Genomic DNA, 17,465 nt, shown 5'->3' with positions numbered 1-17,465 from the left:
TAACCTTTTTTTTTGTTTACTTGATGGTAGGTTAAATTTAATGTAGCTAAAGCAAATTTTCCAAGTCTTGTGTTTCTATTTACAATTTATCTAGACTTTCTATTTTTAAAAGAGACTGCTTAAATTTATTCTCTGTAAGCATGCTTTCCTTTTATCTTTAAAATTTTTAATGGAACTTTAACGAAAACTAACCCAGGGACATACTAAGCGTGGTTCATCAGAACTCAAGAGATCATGCAACAAGTCATTACCTATAAGCACCTTACACAGCTCGAGAAACTCATTTTCCTAGCAAAAACTACTTTTGAGCACAGATCTACAATTTATTACTTGTATCTTAAGCTCCCATAAGTATAGGTTAAATTAAGACACATTTTCATCTGAAGAAGTTAAGCTGACTGATGAAAACAGTATCTCTTCTGACACAACTCTCCCACAATACTTCACTGTATTTAAGGAAAAAATTTCTAAGATATTAAGGGTTTTGTCTTCAATTACAGATCCTTATAGAGCAAAAATATTTTTTTTTTAAATACAATGAATTGATGATGAAGTAACAACAAATTTTCAGACAGACAACCTGGTACACACAAGCACCTATAAACTCACCACATTTTCAAGTGTACCTCAATACCAGCATCATCAACACAGAAAAATTAATGCAATGACCTTTAGCAACAACATTTTCTGTATTTTGCCTTCATGAATATTAATAGCAGTGGTAAAGTGGACACTGCTCAACCCTCAGGCAATCAGCAATAAAATGTGCCTTGTTACTTCTAATAAGCAAAACAATCCAAGATGGGAGACAATTCACTGTAGTTTTTAAGATCTCTTTCCTAAAAGGCACTAAAATCAGTTCTACTGAGCTTACATTCGCATGAAATAAATTGAGAAATTCCCTTTAAATAATTATAAACAATTTTTTATCATTCCAACCTATTAGTAGCAGATACTTCTGCTGGGAAAATTATCCTTTGGCAGAAGATCCTGTGAATAATCAGATACACTATGCTAGAGTAAAACTTGTGAATAGTTAATTGTCCACAGCTCCACAACCTTTCAACCTGCATCCTTATTTAACCACCAGGAATGCAAGTCACTAGAGTGAAAGCAACATAAAAACCAACATAAAAATTTGCGGGTAGAACATAACCGGCAAATTTCTAACAAATTTCTCTGAACATCAGAACTTGCTAAGCATCTGCAACACTTGCATGTACATGATACACCCAGCAATTTTTTAACAGCACCAGAAGTGCAGATGTACCTCATCATGTTATCATTCCCCTCTCCTACCAAATAAACAAAACCAAAGACTAGCTGGTCTTTCTACCTGTGGAATTTAAAAAACGTGCAAAGAAGGACAAAGGGAATGACTTCATTTTCAACAGAAGAAAGATGTACTTTAATCACTGTTTATCTAGTTTTTATTCTACTTTTTTTTTCACTAAAAAGGTAATAGTGACTAATGGAACATCCAGCCCAGTGCTGTTGTGTGGGTATTATCCCACCTCGGTCCAGAGGTTTTAAAAGTTCTCAATTTTCCCATAAAGAACAGACAGGTGCACCTGCAAGACAGCTGGCCCAGCGCAACAGTTCACAGATCAAGGCTTCTTCCACTGTCAGGGACTTTAAATCAATTGGAAAGAGATTGAGAACCTCCAAATCAAAATTTTCTGTATTTTATTTGTGTTATATGGTCCTAAAATTCTTCAGAGAAAGAAAAGGGGACTGAAATCATCTATATAATGCCATTACTAAAGGCATCATACATCAGTGGCTATGAACTTTACATCCAAAAAGCACTTAATTTTTAAATGCCAAACCTCAAGTCATATGGATTTATTATAAGTAAGAAGCAGTGATAACACCACATAGTCACTAAGCCAGACATAAGCTGTTGATTGCAATTAAAAACAGGCATAGGATTTTGCCAGAAAAGGAACTGCTAGTTATCAACATTCACAGCTGAAAACAACTCAACCCACTGAAAAGAACAGTGATAAATTAAACTAAAGAAAAATAAGACTAATGAGGTAAAAGAAAGTAGAAAATGGCATGTGCACACCATATCCAGAACGCAGAAACAAAATAGAAAAAGCTCAATTAACTCCACTTTTTACATTTACTTTCACACTAAATACAATTATGTTTCTGAAATTCACATGAATTTTCAAGGTAAAGGAAAACTGCAGGATAGCTGCTTTACACATTCATAAATAAATAGCACAGAAAACAAAGGAAAGTTAACTCTCCAGAAATTCATTTCAGAAAACCTTGCAGGCTTAGTCTGGCTTCTTACAAGTTATCAACAGTGAAGCTGTGCAAAAGTAGAACATTTCACTAAAAGTAAACTGATTAAAATGGAATAGTTTCTTATTTGATCTGCTTCCCACACAGGCAATATTACAACCAGATAAATATTCGGCTAAGAACTCACTGACATTTTGACATACGTTTTCCCTTTGAAGAATTCCATACTTCTCTCTTGGTTCAAAAAGTAAATTCCAAAAATTGAACACAAAAATGCAAAAAAATTTTTTGCTAAATCTGATATTAAAACCACGTTTTGGCTGTTCTGCTGAATAAGAATGAAGCTACTTGAAGGGGTTAGAGAACTGACTCATGCCAAATGAGCTTACAAGAGCTTCCTTTAAAAAAACCCCAAAAAACCCCGACAAATAAAATATGCTTGTCAACATAAACTTTCAAGTTCCACATTAAATGATGTAGTGGTTTTTAAATAAAGAAGTTCCTAGTCTATTTTATTTCTAATAGCTAAGAACAAATATATCTGTTTTCCTATACAGACAGATGGTAGAGCAAAACTAATTTTGAAAACAAAAAAATTTTCCCAGAGACATTTTGCCCACCTTAGTACACGAACAGTAAAGACACACATAGTGCATTTTCAAATAATTTTCTTATAGCTCTTGTCTACTCTTCTCTCAAGCAGCATGGCCAAGCACAATCTCCTTTATGTCAGAATGATTTGCCTATGCTAAGAAAAGAGAGGGTTCAATTTCAGTATTATTCTGTCCTTCTACTAAGGAATCATCATCAGCTACCAAAGTTTAGCCAAACAGCTTTAAAAACAGCAACAACACTTAAAGTAAACTTACTAAAACGAAGATTTTTTTGTCACTATATTGCTTCAATTTTTCCTATGACTTTGCACAATATACTAAGACTCTGAAGTACAATGATTTCTTTTTAAAGCATCCTCTTTCAGGCAATGCAAAAATACTTGCTGATTTAACCTTGTGTATAGTCTAACCTACAGCTTGATCATTTGATACTTACATGGTCCTCCATGCTTAAAGTAATCTTACGAGGCTTTAAAAAAAAAAAAAAAAAAGTGAAGAAGAGATCTATCTAGTACTTACTCAAGGTCAAGATAATGTCCCTTGCACCACTTTATCAAAAGCTAAATTTTAACCCACTCCTAATTGTTCAGTCTACTGCAAATAACTTTGCATTTAACATAGAGCAAGAACCTGCACAGACAGCACAAGTTATGTAATCACCCGAAGCAGCACACTTTTGCATCACAGCAAATATGAACCAAGTTAGCTTCTCATCTGATGATCACAGAGCTGGAACACATCTCTACAAGATCAGGTTGAAAGGTGAGGTTGTTCCACCTGGAAATGGGCCGCCCTTCAGTACCTGAAGAGGATCTACAAGAAGGCTGGAGATAAGCTTTACCACAGCAAGTAGCAACAGGACATAAAGGAGTGGTTTCAAAACAAGAGAATAGGCTTAGATTAGTTATTACAAGGAAATTCTTGATTGTGCAGATGGTAAGGCACTGGAGCAGGCTGCCCAGAGAAGCTGTGGATGCCTCCTCTCTGGAAGTGTTCAAAGTCTGGCTGAATGAGCCTTTGAGCATCCTGATGTAGTGGAAGGTGTACATGTCCATGACAGGGGAGTCAGAACTAGGTGATCTTTAATGTCCATTCCAAACGAAACCACTCTGTGGTTCTAGAACTTTCCTTTCTAGTAGGTAACTATCCTCTCCTCCCTTGAATAAAAATTAAAAAAAAAAACAAAAAAAAAACAAACAAAAAAAACCCCAACAAACCCAAAACAAAACCCACCAAAAACAACCACCAAAAAACCCCCCCCCAAAAAAACACCAACCAACAAACCCATCCACAAAAATAAGTTATCCAGGATATGACAGCAGCACTGCACAATCACTGTGCTTGCTACCACTTGATGGTAAATGCAAGTGAACTCTTAAGTTTTACAATACAATTATTTTGTTCTTAGTCATGCTTTTACAGACAAAAGTGACCCAAATAACTTATTACAACTCCAAGCAAGTTTACTCAATTTGGCTTGGAAATATTTACAACAGGCCTTTGGAAATCAGGGAGGAAAATGCCCATTTAAAAAAGCAAGGCACTTCTGTTCTCTGCCTGTGTCTCCTCAAGGAGTATACTTTGGTCAGCCTTTGTCAGAAGACTAGGTTTAATTTCTATTGTGCCAGTCAAAGAAGGATCCAAAGCCAAAAGGACCACTCCAACATTCTGGAAGAGCAAGCACCAGGCAAACTAAGCACCTCTGCAGTTAAGTTACTGCACTTGTAAGTCAGTTAGGTTGACTAACCATAGCAAATCAAACTCCTGCTTGAGAAGGCTGGTTGATCTTTCCAAGTGTCATTTTAAATACATGACAACCACTTCTCAACAATCCAGGCTAGCAGTGCTGCTACACACACCTTCAAACATGGAGGGAACACAAGCAGCATATAGTTTTTAGGAGCAGGGGGATGATCTCCATTAGATGGACCACTTGCAAGCTTTTTAGTCTGTGTGTCAGAAGTACCAAAATTTTTTTTGATGTGTTTTGAGCATCCTGAGAAGATGCCACTGCAAAACTAAATTAAACCTAGGCATAATACAAAAAAATTCCTAAACTAGTGTAAGAATTTGTGACACAAATGCTTGCGCAAATAAAATACTTCTGCAACATGGCAACCACCTACCAACTTTTAATGCAAACAAAGCACATTAACATTCAAAATTCTTATAAGGACAAGATATTGTTCACAGCATTGATTATAAAATCAAAATTTAATTGTTATGGTTAATAACAACCTAAGTAACCAGTGAGAATATTGACATATAAGTAGTAATTCAGCACTTACAAAGAAAAAAAAAAAAAAAAAAAGCAGGATCAAAAGGGGTAAGATTAGAAAATAGTTATCTACATTAGCTTTCAATACAACCAAAAGTATGACAAGCTTTGCCACAAGATCCTTTATTCATAGAGTTGAGACTCATGTATCCAAACTTCTCCCATCACAGTAGCTACACCTATAACAGACAGTTTTTAATAAATCAGATATTAACTTGGGTTTCCACTGGACACAAACACTGATTGTCCCTACTGTAATAAAAACATAGCTCTCTTTCCTTAAATCAGCTAACAGCAGTAAAAACGATTGGAGTGAAAATATTGATAAAACTTTGGCCTCTTCTAGTCAGGAGAAAATGGATAAATTTTTAGGAATTACTGCAATGAAGGAGCAAACAATACCACTTTTGCCAACTGAAGCATGATCACGGTGACAGACATGAAACTCATATTCCAAACATGGGAAAATTTCTCACTATGCACCTGTTTTTAAAAAAAGCCTATAGACATAGTTAGACAATTCAAATCAATAGCATTTTTCATCCTATCTTTGGAATGACCACAGCAAAAACCCCAGAAAAAAAAAAACTGAAAAAAGGATTCAGAGAAAATGATCTCCTAGCTTTAATCTACAGTTTGAAAACGCTGAGCAGTCCTAAACTGAATTTGTCCTATCTATTTTCTTCACATTCAGCCATTTTAGCTTATATTAAATCAGTTCTCAAATGCATTCAGGTAACTGTCTACAGTGGAATCATAAACCACTTAAATGAAAACACTTGCTGTTAAGAATGGCAGTCTTGCCATGGCTACTAATGAAAAAATGAGATGTTAGTTTTTCCAGATCAATGGCAGAGTATTTGCTCACTGTCTAAAAATCTTGGCCTAAAGAGATGACCACATTTAAATGGTGAATAGCTACAATAGATGTCTGAGTTGTGATTTGCGTAACAGCAAGTCACTGAACACAAAATTCAGCACTGTATTATATGAGCTGTAATTGCAGCTAACTACTCTGGTTTCTCTAAGTCTGGAGGGTCAGTGAAAGAATAAAAGCTGTTCCTTTAAAAGAGGATAAATTTGCTGTAGAAAATTTGTATCAGATATTTGCAATATTAATTTAAACACTGCAGTCATTACTGGATTTATCATCAAAAACAATGGTACCTTATTAAACCAACCATACATTCTTCTCGAAGCTGAGAACCATCAGTACAGTGACACAACATGGTACCTTCTTTGCTTGAGTATAGTCCTTTCACACTTTTGGTGAAAAAACACAATACATCCTGCATAAGTGTATGTATGTGAGCAGTTGTTGGTGAGGAGCAAGACAATAGAGAGAAAAGTTCAACTGCGAAACCAGTGACTCTCCCTAAAAGCTGTGGAAACATCAGAACAGACCAATCCTCATACCACTAGTGTTTCTTAAAAGGCACATTAGAAAAATGCACAAAATATTAGTTCTAATTTTAGTACAGTATCTGCATACTCATGAAACTAATTAGTAGATCTGAAATATTTAAGCAGATGACAAAATATTTTAAGTTACTCTGGGAAGTTATTTACTGGACTGTGAAAAAATGAACTTTCTGACAACATCTGCATGTGTTTGAGTACAGCTGACTTAAAACACTACTGTTCTCAATCTTTAGTTGCAGAAAGGTAACAAAATTATGTCAAGGCTTTCAGAACAACAATCACCTTGGAATGACTTGTTCTCTACTATTCTGTGTCTGACCCACAGTAAACCTGCTTTTCTTTTCTTAATTCAGTGGTAAGTTGCATTCAAAATGCTGCTCTGAAACCACTGCACTGTGCATGCAGCACAAATGGAAATGAAATTAAAATTTAAACTAATTATGATAGAACTTGGAGGCAGAACTTTCAGCAGCAGCAATAGGTATATGTAGTCTTTTTGGTTGTTATTGGTTTTTATAATTGCATTTTCTCTCTGGAAAGTTTTATATCTGATCTGAACTAGATTCACCTATGAATTTTTAAGTGCATTTCCTGAGATTCTACATCAACCTGGGTATTGGTAATAACAACAATCCCCTCAGAAACACACACATCCCTCTTCCCTTTTGAAAATGCACACACTTATTTGCAGGGAGGACTAAATTGTCTTGTGGTCCTTGAAACAAAGTTGAGTCTACTCAGCTGGGCAGCAGAGAAGGGGAAATACAGAAACTGAATAAGAGAAAAAGTAATGTATCTCCCAGGAAACAGGATCTCAGGAAGCAAGATATTCTTTCCCCGTAAAATCAGGTGAGGCTTTCCAGAAGTCTGTCCTGGAGATAATAAAAGCACACACTACAACAACCACACACCTCTGCCACACACTGCCACACACACTGGCTTATGCCAGTGCCATTCTGTGCCATCCCCACCCAAACAAACTCTCCTAGAAATGTGATTAGAGGCTTAGGTACAACAAAAACCTGGGATGTTAATTCACATCACTTTTCCTTCTTCAATTAAATTATACCTAAGAGCAAAAGAAAAAACGTGCTTTAAACAAATTCATGTAAATTCAATTCTTCAAGCCTCTACCCTACAACTATCTGTAATGCAATGCCTATTTCACTGCTGGTTAGCCACCAAGGTTACAGCACTTGAAAATGTACTTTTCATCCACTGTTAATATAGGCACAAAGTGGCATGAAGTAACATTAACCTGACTTATCTCTTTCCATATAAGCCACAGGTGTAAGCAACTGTAAACGCAGTGCTGGGCATTAAGATTCTTCCCTTCTTTCTCTCAGGGAATCTTCTCCTATATGTGCTGTTGCTAGGAGACAGTAACAACCGGGTACTTAGGAGAGACAAGTGGCCACAGCTGAGGGGAGGGGTCCAGCTGGCTACTCTCTTCGAGGTTTCTCTGGGAAGGGCAGAGGTGCCTCGAGAATCGTGATGCAAATAGAAGGAGGAACTCCTAACTCTCTTGCCACTCGGCTTTGGAGAACAGTCAGAGCTGCTGCGTGGGGGAAGGAATTCACTGACACTGCTAGAGCCCAGCCTGGTCCTGCTTCCTCTGCCGTGGGTTGAACCTCTGCTCGTGAAAGCAGTCACTGAACTGGGACCTTATCACCAGCCTCACTTAACCAAGGACTTTTTACCATCTGCTGGGGTGCCTCAGGAGAAAACCCCGGGACCCCAAGCCCCTTCCCGTCCCAGGCAGCCTTTCCCCTGCCCTGCCCAAAGCAAGGCTGCCACTTGCCCACTCCCACCATTTTGGGGTGTTTTTGGCCACTGTTCTGAGTTTTCACTGCATTGTAGCTCTGCACACCCTGCGGTTCCAGCTACAGCTGTGAAATTTCTGATACATATTATCCACCATTCTTGGACTTGCTCATGCCTGCCTTCCCGGCTTGCTGCTCTGAGGTCCCTACTACAGCCCCTTTTGCTGTCCAGAGGGGACACCAGGATCGCCTACCCCTGGGGATTTGTAAAGGAATCCCCTGCTCCATCCCTTCCACCAGCTGCATCCGCCATGAGATGGCCGGGCCAGCGCCACAGCGCCCCCTGCAGGCGCGGGGAATGACCGCCCCCGCGCTGCCTGCCGGGAGCCACCAGCGCCCCCTGCCGGCTACGGCCGTCACCGCCCCAACAGGGACAGCGCGGACAGAGCGGGAACAGACTCCTGTGGGATTTCTGCCCTTTCGTCGTCATTGCCACTGCTGCTGTTTGTTCGCCCTGTTATACACACTAATGAAGAACTGTTACTCCACTTCTCATATCTTCGCCTGAAAGCCTCTTGCCTCTGCCTTCTTTAGCAATGTTATATGTATATGTGTTGCCTAGCTATCCAATTTAAAAAACCAAATAAAATTAAATGTAGCTGCAATTTTAATTTGAGCAGCTTAAATTTTACACTAATTTTCTAATACTAAATTAATAATAATAATAATCATAATCATAATGCATAAGCAAATATAGACCACAGGATACAGAGCAGGACTTGGAATCCTGCCTCACATACAAACAAGATGACCCAAATTAACCCTTTTATACTGTGTGTCACCACCCATCTCCCCCTATTTTCAATTTGTAAAATCTACATCACTGCCCTCATCACCACCTTCACTACACATGCTCCACCATCCCTTTTTAGGCGGTCTGACCACCTTTGAGGGTCGTCAGAATAAGGCTTCTCATCTTCCTTGTGCGCCCTTTTAGTAACCTTTCTAATTACATGTGTATAAAGCCTGTATTGAGTAAGCAAATACCATGTTTGAACATTAAGGCAATAAATCTCATATAATTAACAATTTTCCAGGAGTTCCTCCAAATTCTCCTGTCTCCCAGATAAATTTAGCTAGTCTTATCTTAGTTCCTTCTTATTTTCTACTCTTTACTGAACACTTGCAGGAGAAGGAGGGGATCCTCCCTCTCCTCCTTGGCATTGCACTTTTAACTACTCTTTTATTATTTTAAAATATTGATTAGTGTTTCAATTTTGTCAGCATGAATCATACCTATTTACCACAGCAAGACACCTGTCTTTCAAACCAAGACACACAGGTGAAACTGAAGGCAGGAGTAAAACTCCCCCCAACTAGAACAGATAGGAAAGTCTATTTACCCTCTCATCTGCCATCTGGCATCTAACAGTATGTATGCTTTAATGACAAAATGGAGGTGCAGAAGACAGAGATGCAATTCACCTGAGATGTAATTCTCCTGCAGTCTAGGAATTGAAGGCTTTTGTGGTTAATCACTCCTCCCTTCAGCAGTAGGGAAAGATGACCCAGAGGCCAGCTGCTCTGCCTATCAACATAAAACTGTAAGAATATCCAACAGGCTGTGGTTTCCAAGTATATTGAACATCTGCATATCTCTTAACCCTAAAAGCACTCAAGAACAGATTTCTGTGAAGTAACAAGGAAGTCAGAATCCAGCTGCTTTTGAAGGCATACTTGTCAGACTACAAATTTTGGCCAATCATATCTCACAAAATCTCAGCACCACAATATCTCATTTGTAGTTCTACTGACACCTAAACAACCAATTAATGGGTTTGTAGGTCATCTTTCACCAACAAACAAAGAACTTCTAAAGGGGATTTCTGAAGAAAAAGGTAATTATATCCATTCAACAAAGCTCCCTGCAACTGGAACATTTTGAGAAAGGAGTAAATTGATCTCTTAACTTGTTTGCTCACATTCCAGCTTCACTGTGATGTTTAGTTCACTGTCTAAAACATACATGATTAATAAATATGACAAGCAAGCTATCGTTCAGAATCAGTCAAATCTTTTCCAAGTAAAATTATATGAGTTACACAAACTCCATATTTGAAGCATTATTTTTACTAATTTTTATTATTCAAAAAAAACCTGAAGAAAGACAGTCTAATCTACAGCCACTTTTAAGTGCACAATTTAAATCAGAAGAAAGTTACAGATATGCTGCAGCAGAATACACAGAAATACTTCCCAGTCCATGGCACGTACTTAACCTTTGCTTACTAAAAAGAACCCCTAAGCACAACTTTAGACTTCAACAAACATCATGTTTGTCATGGTATCTAGAAAAGTTTATCAACAAAACTTTACAGATTTTTTGCTAGAGAACTAACCTAGAACATGTTTTTCCTTGTGCTACTCAGATCACAAAACATTAAATCTAGAAGGGGAAAATTTCCACTATTTAAAAATTTCAACTGAAGTCACAAGCTAATATACTGGACTTGCGATGCCTTTGTTCCTCATAACTAGCAATGACTTCCATGTAGGAAACATAAACACTAACTTAGGAAAAAATTCAAACAGTTCTGAAACAATTACTTGATTTTAAAAAAATCAAATAGACCAAAAGTCTGACATCTATCTAATGACTCTTTCTGTCCTTATCCCTCTAGAGTAAGAAACCATAATCTAGCAAAGTTCTTTTACATTTCATTTGGATTCAAAGAAGTTCCTGGAAAAAGAACTTGGGAAGTTGAATGTTGGTTGCTTTGTTGTTGTTCACGGTTTTTTTGAAGTCTATGTTGGTGTCACTTTACAGACCTTAGTATGATGGCATAAACCACCTAAAATAGCTTACTATGCTACAAAGCAGCAACTAATAGATACAGCTCCATTTTGTTCAAAATACTGTATGAAACAGAAGGTCTTAAGTTCAGCACCCATTCTGTGAAAGTAAAGTATATCTCAACCAAGGTGCAATTACTGCAAAAATTACAGAATGATTAGGTATCAGTTACAGCTAGAAGACACCACAGGTAATCATTACTATTTCTATACATTTCATTTTGTGGAACCATTACAGTAGTGAAATTTCCAAGTCAGTCATTCAAAACCTCATATAACACAGATTTACAGCAGTTTCACAACACACTTTGCAAGAAAGAAATAAAAAAATAGAACGTGGATTTGTAGAACCATCCTGCACAACCTGAAAGCTAAATCCATTCACCTCCTGAATTCTCTATGTCTTTAGTGAATTCACATTTTACTCTATAACAGAAAGTTAACTTCAGCCACCACAAGGTGAAAGCAGTTAGTTAAAATTAAATTATTTCATCATTGTTTGAAATGGATCAGTAATGAGGCCCCTTTGTCTCTGGAATCAACTGTTCCAGAGCTAAATACAAACCAGTTAACTGCACTGTTTTAAGGATCTCAACATATGTTCACGTCGGAGATGTAGATGGAAGCACGCCTACGCATTCATAAAGCAAAGTCAGATTCCCTATTATTTTAAGGTAGTTGGCACGATGACATTTAGATAGCATCTGGACAGCAAGTGATACACATCTTGATATACAGGAGATACTCATAAGGAGAACCAGTGTCAAGAAAGATCAGCATTCACCCATCCATCATAAAATCACTGACCTCTGAAGAGTAGTAGGAGAAGGAGCACAAGAAAAACAACAACAAAAAAAATTCTCTTACACCTGTTGTGAGAGACAAGCTATCCAACCACACAACAGGAAACAACTTTCTGTAAGAGTGTTCCCTCTTTTGGTTTGCTTCAATGAACAGCTTTCTAAGACAGTTTTCTAAACCAGTTTGATGAATTGCTTTCAGTCACCTATGAAAACATGTTCTCATGCCACACTGTCAAGAAATCAAGTTCAATCTTTCTATTACCTGTTGAAAAAGGAAAGGAGACAAGAAAAACAAAATGGAACTACGAGAAGTTTGCAGCAAAAGGCTTAATTGTTTGGAAAGGAAAAAAAAAGGTTAAAAAATAGTGGTTTGCTTCAGTAAATAGAATCCTTCTAAAAATACTTCATTTATCAAACATTAAGGAAACCATGCATTACATTATAACACAGCTCTTGCATCAGCTAGAGGTATAGAGATCTGAACACGTCAAAGAGTGCAGCCTGGCAACAGATTGCAAGAAAAGATACTGGGTAAGAGAGATGAAAGAATACTCAGACTGAGAAAATATAAAGTTCCGAATAAAAAATACTAAATGTTTATTACCTTTAGGCCTGTATATTACTTGGTTATTTCATCAGTATTTAGAACTACACTGAGTCATGATTTACTTGATTAAAGATCTATTGAAAAGCACGCCTGGTTTTAAAAGATTATTAATTCCTAACTTCTTCCAGCAAGCTGATCACTGAGACTGCATTTCTTGCAGTCTTCTTTTTCTTCAGTCTCATTTGCAAAACAGTTTTTGAGAAGAAAGTTTTACTATTCTCAGGTTTTTAATTTGGTTGAATACAGCCTAGTGGAACTCACAATGGCAAGGACACTGGAGTGTCTTCATCAAGTGAAGATACAGAGGTTTGCCAAGTTCTTCAATTACATCTGCTCCTTTTGGGACACGAAGGCCCACAGTACTGATTTTGACTAAATCAACAAAACCAAGACAGAAAGAAAAATCTTCTGAGTGTCACAGAAAAGAATATAATGACAAGCTAATGTAAAGATGCTATAGCCCAGAAACCTCACCATGATGATGAAAGAGAGATAAATTTTACAGAAAAAAATTTAGCACTATCAACAAAACTGCAATGTAACAGAGTTAAACGTGATTACTTTTAAGCGATCCAGTATTTAAAGACAGGTGTTGTGGATGGCTTATTTTTATTTTGTTTATTTTGGTTTTCAGCCTAAGAACTAATTTAAGTATCTGAAGGCCTATTCTAAGGGAGGAGCTGCATGCTTCAATGCATTTTACATTTTTAGTAGGTGAGCATAATTTCAAAATGCAGTAGTTATCACAATAAAGGACAATTTAACTACAACTGGTAAAACTATTCTAGTTTAGGCAATACTGCCTTCAGACTGAAACATGTAAAAGAAGAAAAAAAAAAAAGTAATTGTCTGGTGCAGGAATCTACTAATGTATAAGGCTAGACTTTTGCTTTGACTTTTCCATCTAGAAGTAACACAGTTGCCTTAGAAGCCATGATGTTGATACGCATTCCAAAATGATATTTTAACTTGGACGACTTCTTTTAAGTTTTATGTTGTCGCAAACTCTTTCTATATATTATTTTCTCCATAATCAATGTTTGCTAATCAATGCTTATTAATGGGGATGGAAAAAGCAACAGAAAGAAGTATTCATATACAATACTTTATTAGCATACTTCAATCCCAGAAAAAGCTGCAAGGTTATGCCATTCCAATGCTTTTCCACTAGAAGCTTCTAAAGCAAAGCAGACAAAAGTCTACATAGCTAGGACATTCATTACTTAAGAGCAGTGCTCAGAAACTATGGCTATCCATGTGAATAAATAAAGACCATGTCTGTATGATCCTTGAAAAATTAAACACTTACTTCGAATTACAGTAACACGTCTAGAAAGCAAATACAAATTATCATGTCTTCACCCCTTTAGCATTCACTCTTAATTTACAAGCTAGAAATGAAACTGTTTCATGGCACGTCACTTCAGATATGCTCGAACTATCTTCAAGTGTTTTGGTTTTACGTCATAAGCAGCAAAAAAAAAGCCGTATTTATCAAAGCCAGAAGGGGGTGCTCTGAAAAACTGAGGTGGAGGGTACTGAACTAAGCATTTGCCTTACACTAGTAAAGAGGTCAAAATCATGTTGTCTTGTATTCATTTGTGAGCTCAATCAACATGCCTTTTTCACAAAAAAACCAAACAAATAAACAAGCAACACCTGCAAAAAAAAAAAAATCTGAAGGCACTCCCTTTAGAAAAAAGGAAATGCTTCAGTTTTTACTATTGTCATGACAAGGGCAAATTAATCAGTGACAGAAAGCTAGCAACACGAAGACCTGAGAACCGTAAATTCCGGTTCTGTATTCCATGTTCTGCAAGCTGTTTAAGATACTAAAAAGGAGATACAGGAAATTAAAAAAAAAAAAAAAACCCAACCAAAAAAACCAAAACACGCCTATGCTACGGGTTTTACCTACACAATGCCTATTCTGACATAACTAGTACAGCTCTTTTTAATGTGATTGTCCAGAGTTGACCCCTTATACCGAATTATGTCCTGAAATGAAAGAAAAGGCCCTAGTTCATGCTACCAAGCGCAACACAGTATTTTATCTCTGCCAGCACTTTGGTGCATCAACCACCCCCCACCCAACACGAGAAAAAGATACGCACATTCCAATCAAGCCTCTCTCAGCGGGGCTCATCCAGTTCCCCCTTCCTTCCCTCCCTTCCTCCCTCGCCCCAGGCCTTGCCAGGTTCTCAAATCACCTCTGATTTTAGGTTTCATTTTGTTGTAAACAGCAAAACCAAAGGAGAAAGCTTCCAAAGAGAGGATTCTTACCCTTGAAATCCCGCCATGCGCGCAAATAAGGAGGGTGAATTGTTTTTCCTTTTTTTTTTTTTTTTTTTTTTTTTTGATGGGCGATGAAGGGGGAGGGGGTAAGAAACAAAAGCCTACATGGAGGAGCGGCTAAGCAGCGGAGATTGAGGGAGAAGGCGGAGACCCTGGTGGAGGAGCAGGGCGAGCGTCAGCCATGTTGTATGTGTGTGTGTTGGTCCAGTATTTACAAACCTGCAGCTGCAGCAGCGCTTGGAGCCTGGGAGAGAGAGGGGAACGCAGGGAGGGAGAGGGAAGGGAGGAGGGAGGAAAGGAGCGAGGGAGGAGGGGAAAGCGGCACGGCAGACAAAGGATCGCAGCAGCGCAGAGCGAGCGGGGCGCGCACACACACCGCGCCGGCGCTGTCTCCCGCGGGCCCGGCTCCCCCGCCGCCCTCACGCCCCCCTCGTCCCGCTTTCCCGCCTCCACCTCCCCCGGGAAAGGCTTATCCGCCAGCAGCCCCTCGGCGGGCCCCAGCCCGCACACAATAGCTCCGCAGCGGGGAAAGGGGGAGGGCACCGCTCCCCTACGGATGGATGCGGCGCGGGGCCGTGCCGGGGGAGGGCGGCAGAGCCCCGGAGCCCGGAAGGGCGGGGGGGGTTGCCAAGCAGCCGGGGAGCTTGCGGGGGAAGGGAGAGCAGAGACGACACCTCCAGAGCGGAGCCCCCGCGGCCCCGATGCCGCCCGCGGCTTCCGGCTGGGGAGGGCGGGGGATCGACGATGCGAGAGCCCCGAGGGAGGCGAGGCGCGGCCGGGCTGGGAGCGCCGGTTCCCCCACAGCGACTCCCTCCGGCTCTGCCCGGTACTGGGCCGGGCCAGGCCAAGGGCGGCGCGACGGGCTGCGCTCCCCCCGTCCCCTCCCTCATCCCGGTCGCTCACCTGCCGGCGGGGCGGGCGCCCAGGAGTGCCAGGGCTGCCGCTCAGCCCCTCCCGGCCGGGCCGCTCAGCTTCTCTGCGGCGGCGGCGGCAGCAACGGCGGCGGACACGGCCGCTCTCCTCGTCTCGCTTCTCCCCCTCCGCCGCCGCTGCTGCCTCCAGCTCGCCTCTGCCACATTTGGATCCCCCTCTCCCTACGCGAGCTCCGCCGCCAGGATAGAGGCCTCCTCACCTTCCTGCCAAATAATGAGCCGCCCGCATCGCGCCGTTCAAAACACAGGGCCGGGGCCCGCCCTCCTCCCCCGCGCTGCCCCCCCTGCCGGCGCGCAGGCGCACTGCGCCGCGCCGACTGCGGCGGGCGCGGGAGCGGCCCCACCCGCCCCGCCATGGGCCGGCGGCGTGGCCTCGGGCAGCTCCCGGGCACGGCGTGTCCGCTTCGTGCCCCGGGTCACCCGCCAGCCCTCTGTGTGTACAGAGAGTCACCGAGACGTCCCTGAATGTCCTGTGCTGGGAAGGACCACCCACAAGGATCATCGAATCCTACTTCCAGCCCTGCACGGGACATCCCCAGGAGGAACACCACGTGCCTAAGAACACTGTCCAAATGCTTCTTGAATTCTGTCCGGTTTGGTGCTGCAGAAGGTCAAAAGTGCAGTGCGCACACCAGAAGGCCGACTAGCGCTTCACCTGAGCAGGGAAGGTATTTGTAAAGAGTACAAGCAAACAACTGCATTTTGTGTGAAATTGTCTTCTCATTTCAAGAGAGGCAACATTACTGGGAGAAAGAAGGCGCAGTTTGTTCTAAATTTAAATGAGTTCGCTGAAAACATATTGATCTATGCAATAAGAACTTGAAAAAAAGGGGGGAAGCCTTCAAAAATCATTGCTGAACAAAAGTAGAAGTTGGAAATTCTTACCCACTCTTTTAGGGCTGTCCTGCCTGCCCCTGGCAGGCTGAGAAACTATCTGAGGGAACAGTTAAGGGGAAAACTTAACTGCTGGCAATCAAGACTTGTTAAGCATTTAGCAGATCGTAAGTAAGTGTCATCTTTTCAGCTTGTTAGCCATCAATGCCAGGACATCTAGGAGGAAAGTAGTAGTTTCTTAGTTCTAATGCAGAGTATTTTCTAATTCATGAAGTGTGCATGACCTAGATGGAGTGAGACACAAGGAAGAAATCTGATAAACTGTACCAGAAACTTTCAGATAAAACTGTGTCTGCGGCATTAATTAGAGGGTAAAAAACCCCACAAAAACAACAACCACACCCTAAAATCAAAGTAAATCCTTCAAAAGTCATGTAGTCCAAAGCCCCTGCAATGAGCAGGGACATCTTGATCAACTAGATCAGGTTGCTCAGAGGCCCATTCAATCTGACCTTGAGTGTTTCCAGGCATCAGGGGTCAGGAATCTATCAGCTTCCCACTATCTCTAAATCCCCCCTCATGTAGTGTGTAATCATTGCCACTTGTTCAGCTGTTACAGATACTGCTAAAAGATTTGTCCCTGTCTTTCTTACAGCCTTTGCTTAAGTACTGAAAGTCTGCAGTGTGGCCTCCCTAGCAGCTTCTCTTCCTCAGGCTGAACCATCCCAATCTTTCAGCCTTCCTTCACAGCAGAGGTTCTTCATTCCTTTGATAATTTCTGTGTCCCTCCTCTGTACTCACTCCTGCA

General features: G+C 40.5%; 1 protein-coding gene across 4 annotated transcripts in view; it reads right to left on the bottom strand.

Annotated features, from left to right (window-relative positions):
* The window catches only part of SPIN1 (spindlin 1), a 59,792-nt gene extending 43,682 nt beyond the window's left edge, over positions 1–16,110 (bottom strand). The window contains exon 1 of one of the 4 annotated variants that reach the window (XM_066339213.1): positions 16,024–16,110. The gene's annotated coding sequence lies outside the window, so the exon portion shown is untranslated. The other 3 variants (XM_066339212.1, XM_066339211.1, XM_066339214.1) reach the window with 3 other exon arrangements.
* Between the last annotated feature and the right edge of the window lie 1,355 nt (positions 16,111–17,465).

This window comes from Sylvia atricapilla, chromosome Z (assembly GCF_009819655.1).
Source record: "Sylvia atricapilla isolate bSylAtr1 chromosome Z, bSylAtr1.pri, whole genome shotgun sequence".
Classification (NCBI taxonomy): Eukaryota; Metazoa; Chordata; class Aves; order Passeriformes; family Sylviidae; genus Sylvia; species Sylvia atricapilla.
This window is presented reverse-complemented; position numbering and strand designations above follow the sequence as displayed.